The sequence below is a fragment of the Ixodes scapularis genome, unplaced genomic scaffold (assembly GCF_016920785.2).
Source record: "Ixodes scapularis isolate PalLabHiFi unplaced genomic scaffold, ASM1692078v2 PGA_scaffold1__304_contigs__length_218370807, whole genome shotgun sequence".
Classification (NCBI taxonomy): domain Eukaryota; kingdom Metazoa; phylum Arthropoda; class Arachnida; order Ixodida; family Ixodidae; genus Ixodes; species Ixodes scapularis.
In genome coordinates, this window is record NW_024609846.1 from 169350946 (window position 1) to 169371413 (window position 20468).

At 43.8% G+C, this 20468-nt stretch overlaps 1 pseudogene; it reads right to left on the reverse strand.

Annotated features, from left to right (window-relative positions):
• Nucleotides 1–922: 922 nt before the first annotated feature.
• LOC115316008 lies at nt 923–18706 on the reverse strand (annotated as a pseudogene).
• Nucleotides 18707–20468: the final 1762 nt, after the last annotated feature.

Consider the following 20468-nt stretch of genomic DNA (forward strand, 5'->3'; position numbering starts at 1 on the left):
ACAGCTGTGGAGTAACTATCTGCTCCATTTAAATTTGCATATTAAAGTAAAGGTGCTGAGGCAAGCATAGTCAAACACATGTAAGACTGCTTTATTATGTTCATTTTTAAAAGTGCTCGCATAAAAACAAAATGTATTTGGATCCAAGATGCTGCTTGCACGACTTAATGCAGAGATGTGTACACAAATAGAATATTAATTACCAAATAAGAAAAACAAACACAACGTTGTGGGCGTTTGTCCACTCAACAAATTAAGGATGACTCCATGGCGGCCATGACACAGTCAATATTCACGTTTTTGAAAGACTATTTGGGTGCCTCTGAGCTCTCTCAAAATAGGTGTTATATATTACGTTGCAGTGTAGTATTTTCTTCTTTTTGATGCAAAATATGTTTCTATAGCCTGAAAATCCGACTTTGAGCACCTGCAAATATGAGAAGCGTGATCATTTTCGGCAACACCTGGTTTAATAGTACAAATGGCCAGTGTCTACAATTGAGCACTCTGATTTGAAGAGTGGATCTTTCGTGTATCAGGGCTCTCTTTTTTATACTTTGTAAAGTTTGACAGATATTTACAAAAACTGACTTCATGTAACGTCTCTCGAAGTCACTTTTTGCAACGCAAATATCTGTCAAAATATATAAAGAATAGAAGAAAGGGTCCTTGTACACAAAGGACGCGTGCTTATTTTGCAATATTATAAAATTTGAAAGAAAGTGCTGAAGAGTAGACCCTGCTTGTCTGTACTACTTAACCATGTTGTGCCGATGATGCCAATGCTTCCGATATTGGCATGTGCTCGGTGAGTTGGATTATCAGACTCGAGAAACACGTTTTACATAAGAAGGAAGGTAATTTCTACAATATGATATATAAAACCTATCTTAACGAACTTAGACACACCTGGTTTAGCAAATTACTTGATCTCCCGTGCGAGCATCGAGGAGAGGCTGTTCTTCAGCTGCAATACAGTAGTATCAAACTTGCTGCATGCGTAGCCTGAAAAAAGCCAAAAACACAGCAAAATAAACACATTAGCATGCAAGTGTTTTATGGGCCTGGAGTGACAAGTCATGCCCTATGACTTGTCACTCCATCACAAAAAAGCCAGCGTGCTTATCCTTTTCCTACTGAACCTCGCTGAGGCAGCTGCGTCCTTAATCAAGTGAATCAAATAAAAATGAATTTTGAACAGTCATCGTGCAAGACAAAGCCGAGAAGGTACAACTTTACCTTAAGTTTAAATATTGTGGAGATTTTCCTTCCTCCTACATGCTCAACGGTAAGGAAGCAGATCAAGCTCAATATTAAGCACACCCACAAATGTCTGTTTTTGTTTGTCTTCCAATTTGCGCTTTACGCAGCATTCGCAAAATACGTGAAATCTTGTTGGTACAACTGTTTGCTTCCCTACCAAAAAAAAAAAACGGTTTAAAAATAAACCGGAATGAATCCGGGATTTCAATCCGTCATATGGGCCAGATTTCTTGAAACCGTAAAATGAACCGGAAATACCCAGTCCGGAAACCCAACCGTAATTGGTCGAAGCGGAAGCTGAACCGTATCTGGCCCATCCGTAGAGCTTCACCGGAGTGGGTCTAACCGTATATTAAACCGTATCAGGCAACGCCGGAATATTATAGGAATCGTTTAATAGAGTGACATACCTACTGTTTCACCTTCCGATGTACTGCAGCTGATGCTAAAAGCCATCCCTTACATACATGTCATATCTCGACTTATAATAAAAAATACAGATATGGATATGTAAGGAATTCGATAGATTTGACCACATATGCATAATCAGGCCGTATCTGGATGTATATCACCACATCTGCCCAAATCCTTATATACCATATAGAGACTGCTTTATATGATCCCGTGTTTGGGCCTGGAAAATAGGGTACCCACCCCATATAAAACAATTTTCATGTGATGCTACTTCTAGCATCACATTAAAATTATTGCCATGTGGCAGGTACCATTCTTTCAGGTCCAGACATGGGATCATATAATGCATCTCTATAAATATCCACAAAATATACATTTTACTGCTATCCACACTGCCAAACGTGTGTTTACGTAGATACATCGACGGAATAGGCCACTGACCAATCTTTATTTTCCTGGTTCGAAGTTTGGAATTCCGACAATTATGTATGCTACAAAGATAAAATGCAGGCAATCGCTAGTTAGGAAACATAGTAACATGTCATTCGACGTCGGAAAATCACAGCCCTTTGGTGGGATTGGTTGTCGAGGGAGCAGACAGAGAATATGGTTTGCAAAAATGTTTTATACATAAAAGCACCAAAACTCGAAACAAGCACTTCCGCCGTTCAAGGAAAAAAATCGTAATATCACATGGACAACCATTAAAATAAACTAAAAATGAAGTAGCACACAGACATCTACTAAATTAAACAAAAGGAAGGCGACAATTAAGCTGTAAACTTTACTAAAGTTCCAAAGTCGTTGATTCTTACGCACAGGGTCACAGTCCCGATTCAACTCTCCGGTCGAGCACATCAGTTTTGACAAGGGCTTGCTTGCTAGCCTTGTTGTTGAAGTCCTTCCTTGCACCGTGCGATGTTCAAAGTCCCCAAGAATGAAAAAATAAATAAAAAATGAAAGCTACTGTGGTTCCCAATGACCACAGTAGCTTTTATTTTTTTCATTCTTTCACGACTCCGATGAACGGCTTGTGCACATGCTTAGTTCAGCAGATGTAACTCAATGACTAATGCTACTAGCGGAACAAATGGTGGCAGTTTCCTGTCAAACCTTGCCACTAGGTGGGTATAGCCGCAGCGTGTCCTGCGGGCCTGATAGCATATTTAATTTTTTTTCCTTTTAACACACCTCATATGTGTCTAGCTTTGGCAAAGTGTAGTATCTTAAGTTTGTTGCCAAAGAGTTTGAAATAAAAACAAGGTAATGAGTAGTATAATGTGTACAAAAATACAATGATCATTGCTTAAAGCAATATCATCAGGATTCCCTATGATCACAGCTCTTCAAATATCAAGTACTCTGTCCTGAAAACAAGAACACCGGTACGCGGTAGACTTTTTTGCCTTAAACTCGGGGGGTAATACGTACGAAGAATGGCATTCAAGCGCACTTGATCTATGGCTTCTTACACAGGCCCACCCTTGTTGCTGTTCGCGCCCTTGCCAAAAAGGGACTTGTTCCGAAGTTCTTCTCGGCTGAAGAGACTCCGGACGAGGTTCCTTGCAAACTTTGCAGGACTTCCACGGCAGTGGGAGTGCAGACGCTCGAGAAGGGTCTTTTCGACCAGCACACCGTCTTTAATGTTTACCTGCACAACAAATATACCTGGACAGAATAGGTTTTTGTTATTCAAACTTGCTCATTTACTAAACATTTTTGTGTATATCCGTCCAGCACCAATATGGCTTATTATTGCAGGAAACACTCAGTTGTTAATAAACATAGTGCTAATTAAGTAAAATACCTTGGACTACACCTTAACCAAGGATGAAAAATAAACTGCAGTTTGTAAAGAGCCCAAAGTACCTAACAAAACGCAGTGAACGAGTGGATGCACAATAGCTCCGTTCTGCGTTATTGTGCGGAAGCTCGTGGCTACCTAGCTATTGTAAGAAAAATTGCAATCAGCCTCTATTTTGCACTCGAACAGTGGTCGAAAGACGTCCGATGATTGAGTAGTCTGAAAGAGTGTCCGAACAACAGCCTCCAGGTCGATATCGGTCTTGTGCCGACGTCCGAAAGAAGCATGACAGCAATTTTCGTCGACCAAAACAGTGTTGAATTCTCTAAATGCTAAATAGTGCGCATGAATAGCCTGAAAAGCTGCTGCACCTTCTCAATATATAAAGGGTACTGAATCAAAAATTCCTGTCAGATTTAGCAGTCAGAGTTGCACCTATAACATATGCATGTTTCATAAATACTGGGTCCTGAAAAAAAGTAAACCAATTAAATTAACCAACAACATTGACACTGGAGAGCATTTTTCGAAAGCTATCCTAAGATGTGAAAGGCCTTGCAGGCTGCAGTGCGTAGCGTTTGCAACTGCACAGCTGAGTGTACCAGTTGTCCAAACCATCATAAATTTTGATCCAACATTGTCCTTGCCCTGTCCAATGTTTGCACCATATGGAATATCAAATCTGCAATGTAACCATGCACCGGTCCCGCCCATGCTGACATCTGAAGGCATCAGAATGGCCACAGAGTATGGTACAATGAAGCACTTCCTAAGATGAAAGCAAGGAGGAGCACGAGGATTGGGATATCAGGAAACAGCCAGGAATTTCCAAACCGTCTCAAGCGCGCTGCTTGTTCTCCGAGACCAGCTACTGGCTTAGCTTAATTATGAAGTTCTTTTCCGAAAATATAGCCGCCTAAAATTAGGCGAAGACAATTTCTTTAACGAATGTGCCACTGCTCTGCAATGTAAGCCTAACCGCAGTACAGCAAGTGTTACAGCATTTTGTCTAACAAAACTTTTACCGTCTCGGCCACCGCTCATGTGGAGTAATGGGATGCATTCAGTGTGTGCACAATTTTGCGCAGCTTCTTTACCATGTTGTAGGCGGCTGAGGAAGAGACAAGACAAAAGCATGCTTAATGAAATATGAAAGAAAAGATTATTTTCTTCCTCAGTTCATTTCTTTTAAAGGTTACACTCCATCAGTATAATATGCAACCGCACAGCTGCCATAGGCTGTGTGACCCACGCCGCAGCGAACATGGTATTGACATGTTCAACAACAAAGTTGTAATTTTATTTTCCCCGAGGGAAATATTTAACAACTTTGGTACGAAATAGTTGCAATATTTCGTGGGCACATGACAAGGTGCACCTCCCTAAAGCCTCTTCTAAATATAGACCTTTTCGTGCACATATCTGCAGAGATTACAGGCTACGCCCACCATGAACCAGGGCTGCCTGATTACATAATTGCAAAACTAGAAGCATTTTCTTGCATTAGTCTTGGTATTGTTTCCAAAATGTTTGTTAACAATTTGTCCAAATTGTGTATCTCGTTTTTTATGAATTGTGGGAGAATCCGAAGAATAAAGTTGTCGACAGCATACAAAGTGACATTTTTAATGGAAACAGATTTATTTCAGAGAACTAGCAGCTACATTTAAGTGGGCTTCGCAATGCTTAATGAGCTCGGCAGTTATTACAGCAGTCAATAACCACCATAGTTTCTTGGATACTTAAACAAAATACAATTTTTAATTAGCAGCTATATGGTGCATATTGCAATCTTGTAGACAGCTGCCATGAAAGCTACAGCAATATGCATAATTAAACAACAAGCAACTGGCTTGGAGATAGCCAACAACTTCAACATTTTCTTTCTATGATTTCGCAATCGTAGGAGTGTGAGGCCAGAACTGGGGGTGAAATATCTCCGAGGCGGCTGTTTTAGAGCGCAGCTCGTAGGTGCCCGTTTCCTGCTTGAGCGGCGTCGCCGTCGGCGTCGTTGCGCGGTACATTATGGGATATTTCTCATAATGCACCGCGCGGGGAGAAGGGCGAGGGGAGGAGGAGGGAGAAGAGAAGAAGCAAATAGGGGAAGAGATGAGGAGGGGGAGAGGGAGGGTGAGGAGGAAGGGAGGAGCTTTAATGATGAGGGGAGGAGAAGGAAGAGGAGGAGTAGCAGGCAGGGTGAGGAGGAAAGGCATACCCTTCCCTCAGTACCCTCCCCTCCTCCTCCTCAAGACCTGTGCTCTAATTCGGCGTTACAGGGTGTTGCAAACATCTTTCATTTTTTGTTGTATATATTGCTTTAGCCTTGCATGACATATATGTCTTTAAAATTGCCCTTGCAGCCCTATTGAAAATTCCATCAAGATACGTAATTTGGGACACTGACTGCCAGTCAGCAGCCTTGGTTGAACGTGATGGACCATCAGACGTCATCTGATGGTCCATCAGATGACGTCTGACTGCCACTGCCAAGGGAATTTCATCAACAAGGGCAGCATTTATATAAGAGTAAAGCTATACGCACTCATAAATATCGCCAAATGCCTCGATAAAACAAAATGTTCGAGAGAAAAAAAAGAAAAAAAAAGCAGGACTACCGCGCATCGAACCCGCGACCACATGCGTACGTATGTGCGTACTGAACCCCTATGCTACGCCACCGCTACACAAACTCGATTTGACTACTCGTTTTATACGAGATGCTTCGGCTGCAAATGCAGTTAAGCCGTCAGCATGTTATGCAAAGCACTCGTACATCACTCGCCGTACTTCAGTTTTACTCACCTGCCATGTAGTGTACTTTCGCGTCGCAGAACGATCCTTTTGTTCGCGCGTCAGCGGCCCAGTAGACCTGGTACATCTTGTCGTCTGTCTTCAACTACACCGCTAAAGTCCCTTACATCGTCGGAACTCACAACAGGCTGGGTATTGTCGAGTAGAAATTCTACTAAAACATAAGGCATTGTAGAGCCCGGGCAGGATCGACAGGTTGGAGCAAGCGGGCAAACAAAACGAGTCGAGAGCTATCGTTCATGAAAGCTCGGCGAAGCCTCTATGGGCGAAGCGAAGTGCGAAGTGTCGTGTTCGGCGCTTCGGCGGGCTTCTGATCAAGGTTGTCGGTCGGTTGCGTGTCATATCTCTAACGTCAGCGGTTTTGTGGGCTCACGTCTCGAAATCGTTTTCTCGTGCATAGATTACTTTTCGTATTCATCGATTTGACGAAATAGTGGTATCCGAACGAACTTTACGTCCTTTGACCGTACGTCTGTCTGCACGTCAAAGCTTTCTGACGTACAGTCAGAGACAATCGATGTACAGTCAGAATCACCACCAAGACATCCTGATGGCATTTCACGGCGGCCGACTGCCACCAGGAAACCATCAGAAAGCCGACAAGCGGGGTCTGACTGGAGTTTGACTGTCGGTCAGAGTAACTTGTTGGCCAATCAGACATGCTTGACGTACAGTCAGGCACAGTCAGCGGTTCACTAGAAAACATTGACTGCCAAACAGGGTTACATTGATGGATTTTTCCTTCTGGAGTATGGACCATAAAAGCAATATTTAAAGAATTAACTAACAAGTTTTAGCTAATTACCTAAGAAAATATGGTTGGCATTGTTTCTTCTAGAATCCTCCGAGCTGAAACACATAGCGATGCAGACATGCACGTAGCTGTGAGACGGTTTTTAAATATATAGCTCACCTTGGCACCCCATTTTATACAATTCGTTATGATGTGCAAAACACAAAGGTAGGTTTAGACACTCAGATGTAGCTTCTATTGTATGAATATGTTTGATATAATATTGTTAAACTACTTGACAGCAGAGCACTGGTTGTTCAATTTGAATCACTTTGAAGCCGAAAACCATCATTTGCATAGCTAAAAAGCATTAAAGCTACTGTATTTATACTATCTGCAACTAACATGCTACTGATCAAGTCATATGCATTTGTATCTTGCTTCCGGTTTAATTATTATGACGTAGTAGCAAATGTTCGTGTTGACCTTTCCTTCACAAAACCAGCAGCAGTAATTTTTGCTTACGTCAACATGCCGTCTAAAACTTACAATTCGGAGAGTGGAAAAGTTTGGCAACATTTGGAGAGTGGAAAATATTAATCCTTATTAGACTACTTGAACGACTACTTTTGTCTATAGTTCAAAAGGGCTGAAATTGTTTCGCAAAACAAACGTCGCTTACCATAGTTGTTTTCAACCATGGACACCTTCTCCTCCAGGACCTGAACTTGGGCCTGAAGTTCCTCCACCTATTTTTTGTAGAGCATCGCAGTTGCATCCAGATGTACGCTACAAAGGCATCTATCTCTATCAGCACAGTTATTTATTGCATGTTTCACGCAGAACCGCGGAATCTTGAAGGTATAAAGCCAGTTATTCTTGTGACCTTCTGTACACCTGAAGAACGTGAGATCCACATACTTTAGTACAGGGCACTCGAATAATAAAAAAATTTAAACCCTATATGGTCTGGTTTTTCAATATTTTGAAAAGTGCATCAAACCAAATTCGAACATCACCTTTTCATGGATTCAACTTAATTCGCTGGCAGTGCTAAGTATTTAAAAAAGTCCTCCAGGCATCCCACTCCGATATAAGAAGTGAATAGCCACGTCTTAGATAACACTTCTTTCACTTCTAAACTGAAAACTAAAGGAGGCAACAAACCGGTTGTGCGAGACCATCGGAAGGGCAGCTTTGAATGGACTTCCTTTTTCGGGGGGCCGGGTGGAAGGGGGGGGGGGGGGAGGAGGGGGGAAGGGCGCATCCTTCAGCGTTCGTTTCGGACTGACGTGGCAAAAAAAAAGGCGAAAAAAAAACTTATTACGTGCCTTTATACCACGTTAGACTTATGTATTTAAATCAGTTGGAATAAATTGTTATGACGCGCTGTAATTAATCGTGAAGGTCTAGCTGAGTGGCGGATATGTTCTTAAAAAAGAAACTGAAGAAAAACTTGCGTCAATAAAAAGTTGCAAATGAACATAATCCTTTCATGAACCCAGATGAAGTAAACCCTTTTTCATGCCCCTGAGAAAAAAACGTTAATGCAGGTAACCTGCATATTTAATCTAAAGATGAAGAGCGAGGGGAAAAAACTGACCTCGCTTTATTCCATCCAAAGCCCTAACTGCTCACAAGAAAAAAAGGTCTTTCAGTGCCATAAAAATGACTGACATCATCTCATTCTGCAGAAAACATCTTGGTTTTATAAACATAGAATGTGTTTTATGGCTAGGGTTTCATGCGGAATGTGAGACGAAAGACTGTCCCTGACAAAAGGATTGTCATGGAAAGCACGGTTTTCAGAACCAGGCTCGTAGTCAGGATATTTTTTTATGTGGTTGGGGGAGGGTGGGGGAGGGGGGAGGGCTCAGGGTTAGACTGTCGAACCGTTTTGAAATCTAATCCGAAGAGGCGGCAAGCAAACCGAAAGAAAGATTGACAAACGACGGCGGCGCACGCAGACTGCTTCTCTGCAAACAAAGTACCACTAGAAATCGAGGATGAAGCACAGTAAAAATATAGTTAACACTCCAGTCAATAATGCACCGCCCTCCATAACCAATCATATGATTAAAAACAATTACCTCCGACTTGCATAACAATGCCAACAATTTATCAGACGTCTCGTCTCCTATGCGGGAGACATCATCAGTGCGGCCTAGGAACACCCGACTAGCTACCAGCAATCCAACGCTTGCTTCTTCCTTCTCTTCATCCGTAGCGCTTGCTCTGCCGACTTCTTCGTCCATGGCATACGGAAGACATCATCATCGTCGGCTCTCGTTTCAACTTTTTTTACGTCCGTTGTAGATGTGAAGTTAAAGTTATTTCAGAATGTCGGTGTACACGTCGGGGAGGGGGCCGCGTTTAGAATTACAGGCGGATGGGTCACTGCGAATACACCGTGATTCCAGAAATCTTCTGGGGCTCCACCGCTGTTCGCGTGCCAGGGTCACAGCGTTCGCAAGGTCAAAAGTGTGACCAGTCGTCCAACAATGGTCCACCAGTTCAGTTTTTGATCTTGTGGCATGTGTAGCCTTCTCCACGTCTCTTTCGTGCTCATTGAGGCGGGTACTCCGTTTGCGGCCAGTTTCTCCAATGTAACACTTGTCACAGTCCTGACGGTTCACTTTGTATACAATACCACTTTGAGATTCAGGAGGGGTTGCATCTTTTGGCTTCGAAATGAGGTCACGTAATTTTATATGGGGTTTGAAAGTTGTTCGTATACCTAGTGAAAGGAGGGACCGGCAAATAGATTCAAATGAAATGAAATGAAATCAGTTTATTTTCACCTTGTACAAAGAAAATGAAGGAGCTGTGGAAAAAAGCTACAGCACTGCAGCTTGACGAGTCCACAGACCCTTAATATTGGCAGCTAAGCAGCATCGTGCTAAAGTATTCACAGAAGAGAAAAACAAAAAGAAAAAAGGTGTGAAGAAAAGTAATCTTAACAATACATTGCAACAACACACTCACAAAAAAAATCACTGTGATCATAAATGTTTAGGGCGCACACATTGAAACAATAAAATCATAAAAATCATACTCTCTCTGTTTCATACATTCTACGGAGTTCACTGTGCTTACAGGTAAATACATTAAAATGCACAAGATGATATCTATTTAATAAAGACGGTAGTATGAAACTTAAGGCAATCCTTTTCCATAGTTCGGAAGAGGTGTACGCACTACCCAATTTTCTCTATGTCTTGTTGAGTAGCTAGTTATGTTCTTTATTTGAAGATGAGCCAGATCACGTAAGTTAGTAATATTGTTTCGTGTTTCTAATTTATACCTCGAACGTAATCGATATCTATACAGGTTGAATGCACTAATCACATGGGAGCGGTTGAACAAGTTAGTACTTGGCGCTCCATAAGGCTCATTGTAAATATGCCGAAGACATTTTTTTTGTAATGTATGAACAAGTTGAAGGTTCGAAAATGTTGTTGCTCCCCATACCAATTGACAATAGTTTAGATGAGAGTAAAAGAGCGAATTATAAAGGAGTAACTTAATTTTTGTCGAAAGAAGGTATTTAATACGACCTATAATGCCTGTGATCTGAGCTATCTTAGTTACTATATGGTTTATGTGGCTATCCCACGACATTGTGGAAGAAAATACGACACCAAGAAAAGCCAAATTTGGGGGTTTTACGTGCCAAACCTACGACGGGCATCTGGCACGCCCCAGCGGAGGACTGAGGATTAATTTCGACCACCTGGGGATCTTTTGACGTGCAACCAAAAGCTCGGTTAAGGGGTGTCCAAACAGGACACTACAAAACCCGCGACTCCGACAAATCGTGAAAATTGAAGCGGACGCTTCTATTTTTACGGTCTGTCGGAGTCGCGAAAATGTTTGCAGGAGTCGTGAAAATTTTTACGATCACGACTGCTCTCCTCTTCAGATTGACGTCACACGCCACCTGCGTCTGTCTCACCTCGCCAACGCCCTCGCGTACCGCCGTCGCCTCGGCTCGAAGGCCAAGGAGGTCCGGCTTTGGGTGGATTTGGGACATTCCTGTGTCGAAGGGTGCGTTTCGCCCGCCTCGGATCTGCTTTCTTTGTCGAGATTCACTTTCGTCGTGATGGCGTCCGATGCGGTTCCGTATTGTGAGCGGAGGCCTTGAGCAATTGACCGACAGCCAACAGAGCGTGTGAGTGGCTCTCCGGACCCACGTGATGAGCAGAGCAAGGCCGCCGTGGAGGAAGCGAGGGGGAGATTTGACGGAGGGAAGTTTCCCCCCGGGAAGAATTGACGGAGGGAAATTTCCCTTTGACGGCCGGAAGCGGATCGCGGCAGAGCGCGGCACGATTTGCCGGAGTCGCGGGTTTTGTAGTGTCCTGTTTGGACACCCCTTTACACGGCGCCTTCTCCGCAATAAGCCTCCGTCATATTGCGGGCAACTTGGTCGGGATTCGAACCCGCCACCTGGGCGTAGGCCGGCGTTCTCGCCTCGGAGCCACCGAGACGGCTTGAAAAATACGACACCAAGACACTTAAAATCTTCAAAAATTTGTACAGAACGTGAATTTAGGATGATATCTTTATGTACTGGAACTGGCTTGGTTTTTTTTTGTCTGAATATGACTGCTTTAGTTTTTACTTCATTTATCTGCATGGAATTAGAAACTGACCACTTTTCTATTGCTTTCATTGTAAAATTACATTTGTTTGGATGTCATTACTAGAAAAGAAAATACTTGTGTCATCCGCGTATATAATGCATTTGGCAGTAAGGTTGATGTTCACAATGTCATTAAGATAAATGTTGAAGAGTAGTGACCCCAGTATTCTGCTCTGAGGCACGCCACAAAGGACGGGTTGAACTTTGGAGCACATTATATTTATTTGAACGACCTGCTTTTGAGGAGATAAGTACGACTTCAAAAGCAACAACACCTGTCCACGAATACCGTAGCATGCAAGCTTTCTTAACAATGTATTATAATTTACTAAATCGAAAGCTTTCGAATAATCCACAAATATACCAACAACAATAGCTTTGCTTTCAAACTGTGCAAGTATGTATTCTTTTTGTTCAAGTAGTGATATTTCAGTAGATTTGTTTTTACGGAAGCCAAATTGGTATGGGGTTAACAAGTTAGATTTATCGATAAAGTTTGAAAGTCTTGAATGTAAACTTTTTAAAAAAACTTTTGAAAAAACAGACAGAATAGAGAATGGCCTATAATTAGCCAGATTATTTCTCTCTCTCTTTTTATAAAAAACTGTTACTCTTGCAACTTGCATCCTTTCTGGAAAAGCAGCAGCCACTATACATTGATAAAATATCTTAGCAAGAATCGGTGCAAGGATGTGAGCTACGTGCTTCAGGGGCTTTATTTGTAAGCCGTCGATATCGCAGCTATTACTGTTCTTTATATTTTTGATTACTGTTATCACCTCTTCCTCGGTAACAGGATGCAAAAACATAGGTCTGTCATTTTGTACATTTACATAACCGCAAGATGTGCCAGGCGAGTCATCGCCGACAGCCATACTTGTAAAGAAATCATTAAATGCGTCCGGTAATTCTGTTCCGGATGGATAATTCTTTTCCACTGACTTGCAGTTTTAAAAGAGGGTCGTGTGAGGAAATGCGATGCAGGACTGTATTTAATCTAGACCACATCACGTCATGCCTACATTTCTTATCGTTTATAAATGAGGAGTGATATTCCGTTCGCGCATATCGTAGTTCCTTTGTTATTTTGTTTCAATACTGCTTGAAAATGGTCAAGTCATCGGGTGTGCGAGTATTTAAAAATTTCTTATACAAGCTATCTCTTATTTTCATTTCCTTCCGTAATTCTGGCGTGATCCACGGCTTGCGAATTTTTTCCAGTTAGCCTACACACTTTTACAGGTAAGTGAGTACAGTATAAATGTTTAGGACTGCTCAAAAAGGTATTATAAATCTCGTCTGGCTGTTTTAAATTGCTTATATAGCTCCGATTCCTATGCAAGATTGCATCCCGGAACCCATTAAGCGCTGTCTCTGTAATTGATTGGTAAAGTAGTTAGGATTATTTGTTTCCTGCTGGCTCATTTTTTTCAACGTGAAGAAACAGAGGAAGATGATCACTAATGCAACACGATATAGCTCCCGCTTCATAATTTGATTGCACATAGTTTGTAATGAACAGATCAAGGACGGATAGACAATCCGCTGTGACCCTTGTTGGTAGGTTAATCACATTAACGAAACCATTTGTTAATATAAGTGTGTCGAATTCCCTGGCTCACGGGCTATTATTACCCATGTCTACATTAAAATCACCTCCTGAAATTAAGAGTTTTCCATTTTCGGCCAAAAATGCAAGAAATTGATCGTAGAATTCAAAAAGTTTTAAAACATTTCCGTTTGGTGGTCGATAGTAAACAGAAAACACAGTCTGGCCCGAACACAGCGAAGGTACTTTATAATCAGGAGTAATTGCACTGTAACAATCATGCAAAGTGCACTCAGTACTATTGTAAAATTTCAACGCAACCCCGCCACCTCGGCTGCTGGTTTTGTTTAAATAATAGGTTCTATAGTTAGGCAATCTAAAACATCAAAGTCACTTGTGCTCCAAGTCTCGGATAGCATAATAACGGAAAATTGAAACGAAAATTCAGTAAAAAAAGACTCTTCTAAACACAAACATTTATTTCTTACCGACCTAGTGTTTAAATGTATACATTTAAATTAAAGGGGTGAAAATCGAGGTACAAGCCCATTCACATCATTCGGCAAGTAATAACGGTGTTGGTTCATTGATAAGTTTCCCCTCAAAAGTAGGTACAATTAATTCAGTTAATTTGATCAAAGTCATTGTTGGTTCTTATATGAACAGGACGTGCTCCTTCAGTTTTCCGAACTAAAACTTTTCCATTAGTGCACCATGTAAAGGCATATCTTTTTTCCTTAGCCCGATCTTTCGCCGCCCGAAGAAGCTCTTTATTGTAGCGGGTTAAGTTTTCCTGATTGAAAATCCGCTAGGCACTGTTCTTAAGTTCGTTTTTGCGCATCAGCCACGCGTCCCAGCTCTGTTGTTTCATAAGGTGAACGATTATTCCAGGCACTAGTCCTTGTTTCGCGGGAAACTTATGAGCAGATACAACGTCACACTCCGTTAGATGAGGGAGCTCAAGTTATCGGCCACTTCATTTTGTATGAAAAGCAGGTTCTCAACCTGCGTCATAGTAATCCCGTGGACTTCCAAATTGAGCCGTCTGCTTCGAAACTCAAGCTCATTCACCGCCTGCTGGAGCTGATCCCTTATCTCCCTGATCGTTTCATCCTTTTGCTCAAATTATTTCACTTTTTTGTTTAGGTCTTTAATTTCAGTCGCTTGGTGTTCAATTGTTTTTCAAGTTCATCGAACCTATTTGACATGTGCTGTACGAACTGTTCCATGCGGTCTACTTTTTTGTATAGACTGGGTAGACTGTCCTGCTTCTCGTTGATAGACGCAAGAAATGTGTTATCTAGTTCACTCTAACTGTCCTCGCTGCCGCTAACGCGGGACGCACTGCTCCTGCATCGTGGACACCGCCACGACACCCTTGCGGCTTTATTTTTTCCGGAAAAAGACTTCTTAGTAACTCCGGCACATTTGCCAAAATGGTAGGTGTGTTTACATTCGGTACACTCTACCGCACCCTCTTCTTCCTCGGGAACAACCAACTGACACGTGAAGCAAGTGTTTGACATGCTCTAACAGAGAAAGGGCACAAGACTAACGAAATAACAATTCCGGTGGCAGCGGCAGCAGCAACATGGGTTAGCTAAAGGTAAAACGTGCGGACTACCAACCTGTAACAGGCGTTTTTGTCAGATCAGATGTGTTGACTGGATGCTGCCGCCGCTGCCAAATGACTACCCGCCGGAAACTCGCTGCTTATCTGCTCCGATGTGCACGTGCTACGCCTGCGCTCTCCATGTCCGCCGCTCTTGCAAAGCGATGTGGTGAGGCAGCACTGTAGATCCCTGAAGTCTCTGAGGTGAGGTCAGCAAAACGATGATGAATGCAGCAACCACGGGGCAGTAGGGCCGAAGAAGCAGATTCTCGCCGTAGATCAGCACCGGTTCCAGGGCGTCCAAGGCGGCAACTGTAACAGGCGTTTTTGTCAGATCAGATGTGTTGGCTGGATGCTGCCGCCGCTGCCAAATCGCTGAGACGCCTTTTACATAAGGGATAGTCACCACGCCTGCTTTGTAATTATTAGTCGCTTTTGTTCTTCCCTGCTGCATCTGTTTACGTGCGTTTTAATAAAACCTTGTGAATACCCGCGCCTCAAAAGGGATCCGATAACAGTCTGAACTTTCGATGCTCGTAAATCTGAATTTGAAGGGAAATGTTCTGATCGGCTAATTAAAGTTTAAAAAAAATAGATGCCATCCTCCAGGACACTGTCCATTTTGTAAAGTTAGCACAGGATCCGACTAAAAAATCTGAAAGGGCTCTGGCTGACCATCTACGTGATCTAAAAAAGAAGAACCGTTTAAATGACACGATTTACCGCCGCCCTTTCTCTTCCGATGATTGTACTCCAAAACTTTACGCCTTCCCAAAATTCACAAACCCGATTGTCCTCTACGACCGATTGTGTCGTGTGTTGGTTCCCCCACGTACAACCTATCAAAGTATCTAGTAGAGCTGCTTTCTCCCATAACAGGAAATAACAACTTTACAGTTTCAAACTCACGAGAATTTGTTGACCTGATTCGAGGTCATGTTCTGAACAAGGGAGATGTAATTGTCTCGTTTGATGTCATATCTTTGTTCACTGATGTTCCGACCACTCTTAGTGTGGAAGTTGGCGAAACACGCCTGCGTAATGATTCCACACTTTCGTCACGGACATCTCTTGCAGTTGAGGATATTGTTATTCTTTCGCGCTTTGTCCAAATCAGTCGCATTTCACCTTCCGTGGACAATTCTATCGTCAGATTGAAGGTTGCTCAATGGGTAGTCCGGTATCTGTGACCTTGGCTAATCTGGTAATGGAACACAAAGAGCAAACCGCGTTAGAAGTAAAAGCCTGCCCTGTCAAATTCTATCGACGTTACGTAGATGACACTTTCGTTATTTTAAATGAGGATCACGTCCACAACTTCCATGCAACCCTAAACAGCACTGAACCATCCATACAGTTCACGAGAGAAGTAAAACAAAATAACACGTTACCTTTTCTCGAGGTAACTGTTTGCCGAAATGACACCGGTCATATTGAAACCACCGTGTATCGTAAACCTTGTGATACCGGTAATTTTTTTAGTTTCAATTCTCACCACCCTGTGGAACATAAGCGAGCTGTTGTAAAAACTTTAATTAGCCGATCAGAACATTTCCCTTCAAATTCAGATTTACAAGCATCGGAAGTTCAAACTGTTATCGGATCCCTTTTGAGGCGCGGGTATTCACAAGGTTTTATTAAAAACACACGTAAACAGATGCAGCAGGGAAGAACAAAAGCGGCTAATATTTACAAAGCAGGCGTGGTGACTATCCCTTATGTAAAAGGCGTCTCAGAATCTATTCACCGGTCCCTCCTTCCACTAGGTATACGAACAACTTTCAAACCCCATATAAAATTACGTGACCTCATTTCGAAGACAAAAGATCCAACCCCTCCTGAATATCAATTGGTATTGTATACAAAAGTGAACTGTCAGGACTGTGACAAGCGTTACATCGGAGAAACTGGCCGCAAACGGAGTACCCGCCCCAAAGAGCACAAAAGAGACGTGGAGAAGGCTACACATGCCGCAACATTAAAAACTGAACTGGTAGACCATTATTGAACGACTGGTCACACTTTTGACCTTGCGAACGCTGTGACCCTGGAACGCGAACAACGGTGGGGCCCCAGAAGATTTCTGGAATCATGGTGTATTCGCAGTTACCCATCCGCCTATAATTCTAGCAGCGGCCCCCTCCCCGACGTGTACACCGACATTCTGAAATAACTTTCATTTAACTTCACATCTACGACGGACGTAAAATAAGTTGAAACGAGAGCCGCCGATGATGATGTCTCCCGTATGCCACGGACGAAGAAGTCGGCAGAACCAGCGCTATGGATGAAGAGAAGGAAGAAACAAGCGTTGGATTGCTGGTAGCTAGTCGGGTGTTCCTAGGCCGCGCTGATGATGTCTTCCGCATAGGAGACGAAACGTCTGCTAAATGGTTGGTATTGTTATGCAAGTCAGAGGTAATTGTTTCTAATCATGAACCCGGCTTTTGGAACATTTTGCACTAATATCATTCAGTTGCAGTACCCGATGTCCGAACCGCGAAGCTGTCGCCATTTTAACTAATGGTGAAAAGAGCTCAGCTTCGAAACAATACCAACATGCCACGTTTCGTTATCCGTTAGATCAAAGGGAAATAAAATGGTTTTACGTGGCGTCCTTGCTAGTAGGTGAAAGATGCCATGTGTTGATTTGGGGGGAGGGAAGCGGGATAAAAGGGGTAGGGTAGGAAGAAAAGGAAGGGGTTCGTTAAGAATGAGTTTCACTCGATCCGTTCGTCTCCAGAATGCCGCCAAGGGAGGCCGCGAATTCCCGCTTGTTTCCGCGGCACCGACAAGAAAAACAAGCGCAGGGCACGGAGACCAGCAGCATCTACAACCGCCCAGCTCCCAAGCAGGCCCACCCGCGAACGTGAGCGCCCGGCGAAGCCGTTCCGACCACAGGCAGCCCCGTGCGCGAACGAAACCGCGTAGCTGAGACGACCGCAAGGTCCCCGTCGCCCATCAGTGCCCATCAGCGCGCGTTCTTGGCAAATCGCCAAGCGCGCGCGCGCGCGTGCACCGGCGCTGAGATCAAGCACACAAGCCCAAAGCATCGGCAGAAGAAAACTTTAAGCGTAACTAATTAGGCCGAATTAGTAGTCGCAAAAAGTAAACGCCCCGCCTCGAACGCGCCACTCGACGTCGCCAGGGACCCCTACACGAGCGATACGATCGCACGTGCAGACAGCCCCGGCGGCGCCTTACGCCACGGACGAGACAGGGCAGCAACATGGCACCCGACATCCATAGGCTACGGGCGCGCGAATATAGTTGGCTCACGATTTTGTCGCCGATTCGTCATTTCGCCACCGCAAATCTTCGGAAACATTATTTGCCTAATCTACTTTGTTATTCAAGTGTTTGTAATCACAGTAAAGGCAGCTTAAGGTATAAATTAGCAGCAACGCATTGGTGAGACGACGCAGATAATTCTTTAAAAGCACGACCAAGCCCGTGGTAAACGCACAGCGAACGACTTACCATTTGCTTCTTTGGATGCTGTTGCACGGCTGTGGACTCTTCGACGCCGCATGGATCCGAGGCAATGTGCGCAAGTTTTCCACGCCGGCGTTCCATCGCCCTTTCCGTACCTTACTGATGTTATTAAAAAAAGGCATGTAGTATAACGCGTCAAATACTGCAGCCGCAAAACATCACACTTCTGCAAAGTGACTATTAACTTACCAAAATCCAGCAGCTCTGCAAGTGCCGGCGGCTCCCCGTTTTTTCCAGTTGATCTCGACCATCCTGCCGCGGAGCTCCGTTAGAGCGCTCTCCTCGCTTTACAACCGAAACCCAATTTGGGTGTCCACGACCGCCCGCACTGGATAGACGTCCCACGTCTCCTCCCCAGCCCGCTTCACTAGGACGTGAGACATCGCGAGTGGCCTGCACACGCAGAACACGACGAAACCACAACAAAAGCCAAGGAAAGACGCCGCACAAAACTTCCAAAAGTTGCGAAAGCCGAGTTTCTCGCCAGTCCTGCCGTCTCGCAACGCAGTAACACACACACACAAAAAGAAAGTAAAAAAAAAAAGGAAACAAGACAAAACAAAAAGCGTTACGTGATTGACGCCCAATGTTGGTTTACGAAGAACGAAGCGGCAACGTTCACTCTTTTTCAAACTGACTACAAAGGTTGGCGAGCTTTTTTTTTTTACTTTTACTAATATTGTTTTTCACAACAATTGTTTAACTTTTCATTGAGACGCTAAGGCTAGAAATGCTTGAGAAACGTATTACGAATAGAAAAACGTTCGCACTTGATTTGGCTTAAGTATTGCCAAGCGTAGGCAAGCCATAGTAACCATAGCGCTGCTTGGCGGGACAAAAAGAGAACGCAGGCGAAACAGACGGTCGTGTGATCCGACAGTGCTTTGTGTGTCGTCTGGCTCCAGTTCACTCTGCTACGAAGGAACCGGCATGGGACCGAAAAGGACATACAATCAGTATCTTTAAGATCAGACATGTGACGTACCAGTTCGCTCTAAGCACCGCCTGAAGAAAAAGAACGCTGCCATTGATGAAAGCCAGACTACATCAGGGCAGACCTTGATCGACGGACTGGACGCGACGAGCATGCGCGCTGCGGTGGAGTCAGCGCTGTCAACGAATATCACGGGCTCTGCTGCAGGAGACCATGCACTGACCGAGAGTGAAAAGACGCAGGCTGAAAGTTCGCCTCACTCTGAGTGTGATTAGTCTGACTGCGAAGGGGAAGAACTCGACAGGCCGCCTGTCACCACTAGCTCGGACGGCTCCGACCCAACTGAGAGCGAGTCTTCGTGCGCTTCCGACATTGAAGATGAGACGCAGAGAAGTTCTTCATCAGACAAAGACACGGACCTGGTAAGAGTTTGCGTCATTTTGTTTATTACAATGGGCGTACTGATTTAATGCGGAAAATTTCGCGGGCGGCGAAGGCCTTCATGCGTGCTAGCTGCCTTTCTGCTTTGCCGCGGTTCTCCTGGGCCGAAATATTAATAATAAGAATTGTTATTTTTATTGTGCGTGCTTTATTTCTGAAATGTCTTAAATTTGTACTTGCGCTGCGCGTTTTTGGTAGAATGACTCCGCTGCATCTACCCGCAGGGTTTCAGATCACGTGCAGTCCCACGGGATAAATTCTCCCCCGCGCCGGCTACTTTTCGATAGGCGTAATCGCAAGGCCGTTTCAAACCATGCCTTCGGCACACGCTGCAAACCCCACGTGATCTGCCTTATTCTAGCTAGACCAAGGAACACCGCATATTGTTATTACTATTGTGGTACTCGTGAGGTGGCATGGCAATCTAATTCAATATGACTTTTTATTTCCTTGCATGTAAAGGACAAGCAACTTTACACAGGGTCCAAGATCACGGAGGCAGAAAGCATTCTACTGATCACGGGGCACACTTTGCGGCATGATGCTTCGAGAGAAGCAACCGAAAGCCAGCTGAAGCTGGTCGACGCCCATCTGCCCGAGGGAACACAGCTGTCCACTACGTCCAAGTATTCTTTCTTCAAGTACTTCGCCAGTTCTGAGTGTAAAAAAAAAAATCTAAGCATTTTTATTGCAGAAGCTGCTGCGGTTACCTTGGTCCATTAGAAGAAATCACAGATGTTGTGTGCAACCAATGGAAAGCCGAGCTAGAG